The following is a 4,096-nucleotide window of genomic DNA, read 5'->3' on the forward strand; positions in this document are numbered from 1 at the left end:
AATACCGAAAGAATCCAACAAATCCTAATTTTTCGGCTTTCTAGACAAGAAAACACAAAATAATGGGAAAACGTTGGAATTTTTGAAAACTGCACCAGATGGTAGTAAATTATGAGTTCAAGAATAAAATTCCAGAAAAAGAAATTCAAATACGAACAAGAATCAAAGAGAACAAAATTATAGAAAAGTGTTGGTTGTTGTTCTTGTAATTCAAGTTTTGTATCAATTCCTTTATCTAATTTTAATCCAAATAATTTAAGCACCCAAAATCCAAATATCCAGCAGCAAAAATAATTCTCCAGCAACTCAAATATTGAATAAATAATAAAAAACCAGCAGCTCCAACAAATTTTCAGCAAACAAATCAAACTCCAACAAACCGAAATTTTTTTTTTTTCTTCTTTTTTTTTTTTTTTTATTCGGCTTTACCTTCTTTTTTTTTTCTTTTTTTTTTTCACTCACAGAACATAAACAACTGCAGTAGCAAGAATAATTACCAAAATTGCAATTCCAACTCCAAAACAAACACCAAACCCGTGACCTCCAAATAAACAAAATGTGCAGTTTTTTTTTTTTTTTTTTAAATGTTGCCGCAAACTTTTTTTTTTTCCTGTTTTTTTTTTTTTTTTTAATATATCAATGCAAATATTTAAGACTAAAACAGCAAAGAAAAATCAACAAAAACCAAATTAACAAGAACAATGATAAAAGACAACCAACAAACTAGGAAACAAAAATACAATAAAACTAGGAAATCCTAATTCAACTAGGAATGAATTTTTTTTTTTTTTTTTTTTTAAGATGCTGAACGTGTATAGGATGGATGCAACTTTAACCTAATGCTAAAATTGCAGAATAACACAAAAACAAATAAAGCAAATAAAGATAGATCAAACCTGAACAAAATTTAGCTCTGATACCAAATGATACGAACCTAGGACGACCTGCTCCTAAACCCGTATTATATTAGCCCGGATCTCAATTAAGTTCAAGTTCTAATGGAATGGACCTCAACCCCTAACCAACCTGTGGTTAGAAACCTTGGTATAATGTAGACGCCTCAATAGGGGATGGAAAACCTATTGATAAGTCAAGCTAAAACAACCAATTCTCTAATGGTGTTTTAGGTGTTCTCAAAGAACAAAGAGATAATTAATCTCACAAGTATTTTCTTTATCAAATCAAAGTTTTAAAGTTATCTTATTAATGAAAAGTAGGCCTTTAAATAGGCTTTGAAAGAAACAACATAAACCCTAAAAACCCTAGGAAAAACCGGCCACACAATGGAGAATCCTACCTTGGCCGAAACTTTCCTAATCCTAAACTAATTTGGATTAATTAATTCCTTTATTTTGAATTTAGGAATTAATTAATTTACAATGAAAATAATAAAATAAAAACTTTCCTAAACTTATTTATCCAGAAAATAAATAAATAAAACTTAAAAAGTAAAGGTAGTTTCCTAAAACAAAAAGTAGAATAAAATTAGGAAACTATAATACTAGCTTTTTGACTAATTTGACTTTGACTTTTCTTTGACCAAATTGATCTCCAAATCAGATTCAATATGCTTTGTAGGATGCCAAATAAGCTTATTGTGAAGTTCCCCACGTTGCCCTTGCTTGGAAGTATGAAAAAAGGTCAATACAGTAAAATACAGTAAAAGCCGCAGAGAATACAGCAAATCCGGCCCTTTCCTTCTCCTTGTGCGCAAACCACCTTGTTGGTCGGCTTTGAAGCTGCTTTGGCTGGTTTCTATGACTCATCCTCCATATGAATTGAACCCATAAAGATGGGGTTCCAATTCATACAACCCGGCCTCTTTATTGTTACCAAAAACGTCACCCGACCCCGTTTTGGCTTCTATTGCTTGTATGAGTAACACAGGCCTTTGTTCTTTAGATATGGCCAACCCCTCTTGGCTGTGACTTATTCCTTGTATGAAGACAGCAAGATTGTCCTTGAACCTCTTGGCTTGGGCCCTAGTGATAGGCCCCACCTTCATTTGTATTGGGTCAGCACCCCAACGGGTTGTTGGTCGAGCAGTCTCGGGTGGATTCGCATCATCGAGCCAAGAGATTTAAGGACAACCTATCTGGATTTATACATGGAGTTATCAATTCTGAGAAGGAATTGTCAATACCCAAAGATTCAAAGCCTATTTTAAGCATAAAAGTGGTGAAAGCCAATATGGACCCAGGTAGCTGTTTTAGTGCATTTTTGGACTCCGGGTAGCAAGGAATGGATCCAACACTTCATGATTTCAATGAATATCACTAAGAGGTCATGGAATCAAGGAAAGGTAAAAGCTAAAGCAGCTAAAATGGTCATTTGCTCATGGAACAGATTCTTGGCCAAAATTGTTGTTTTACGGCTGACTTTGCTGTATTTTGTTGATTTGGCATTTTTTCTTTGTTCCAAGCAAGGGCATTGTATGGGAGTGATAAATAATCCTATTTGGCATCCTACATACCACATTGGATCTGATTTGGAGCCTTTACAAGCTGGAAATTGGTTAAAGATAGTTTAGTAGTCAAAGTAGTCAACTAGTTTCCTAATTTGAGTTTGACTTTGGTATATCAAAGATGCCACAATAGGTGATGGAAGAAATATTGATAAGTTAAAATGAAAACACTCACTTTCTACTGGTATTTTAGGTGTTCAAAGAGAACTAAAAGAATTCAATCTCACAATTAATTTTCTGAATAATATTGAAGGTTCATTCTCATTGAAAAATAACCCTTAAATAGGTTAAAGTCACAAAGCAACAAACCCTATAAATCTAAGAGAAAATCAGCCATACAATGTTAATTTCCTAATGGGACCGAAATTCCATTCATTTCCTAATTTCTAATTTTGATTAATTAGTTCCTTTATTTTGTATTAGGAATTAAAAAATAATTAATGTACAATCAAAATAATAAAGTAATAATTTTCCTAAGTTGATTTTTCCAGCAAATAAATAAATAGAAACCAAATAAAAGACTAATTTCCTAAAACAGAAAGTTAAAATCAAATTAGGAAACTAGTTGACTAGTTTAAGCACTAAGCTAATTTTGACCAAATTCCAGCTTGCAAAGGCTCTAAATCAGCTCCCATATGCCATGTACAATGCCAAATACGATTATTTATGAGTCCCACATGTTGCCCTTGATTCGAATAAAGAGAAATGTCAAATCAACGAAATACAGTAAAGCCAGCAACAAATACAGCAAAACCGACCAACTATTCCTTTTATGTTCAAATGCCGATTGTGGTTCCTTTTGATTCTACCTTGGCTTGGTTCCATGACCTTTTAGTGATATTCATTAAATTCATGAAGTGTTGGATCCATTCCGTGCAGCCCGAGACCATATTTGCACTAAAACAGCTATTTGGGTCTATATCGGCCTCCACCACTTGGATGCGTAGAACAAGCTTTGTATCTTCAGGTATTGACAAGCCCTTTGAGAATTGATAAGCCCCTATATAAAACCAGCCAGGTTGTCCTTACATCTTTTGGCTTAAGCCCTAGTGATTGGCCCGGTATTCATCTGTATTGAATCTGCACCCTAGCGGGTTGTCGGTTGTACGGGTAAGGTCGGATTCTCATCATTTGGTGACCAAGGTTCATTAGGAGATGGATACGGATGGTGGTCAGTGTATGTGAACAGTCGTGGCCAGAAAGTAGGTCAAATTTGTGTGACCCTGTTAAGATGGAAACATATCACAAACGGGTCGGGTTGGGTTCCATAAGTCTACATGAGTATTTAAGGACTTTTAAGGTATTTTTTGATTTATTTAATGGAGTCATGATTCCCCATGTATTTATCGATCCTTGGGTCACTGGCAAGCAAAAATCCGAGACTGGTTTTGATATTGATATAATACTGACGTTTAAAATTTTTTTGGAATCATAACTTTTTAACCATAGCTTGAAATTAGTTGTGCAGCTAGTCTATAAACTTATATCAAGGATTCCTATGTAATGTTAAAGATTCAAAGAAAAAATCCATCTCAAAAGAAATTAAAACTTGATCAACATTGGTCATATTGCTAAAAATTTCAAATTTTATGTGTTTTCTTCGGACAAGTTACTACATATTTAGATTCCAAA

Source organism: Ziziphus jujuba, chromosome 2 (genome assembly GCF_031755915.1).
Source record: "Ziziphus jujuba cultivar Dongzao chromosome 2, ASM3175591v1".
Lineage (NCBI taxonomy): Eukaryota > Viridiplantae > Streptophyta > Magnoliopsida > Rosales > Rhamnaceae > Ziziphus > Ziziphus jujuba.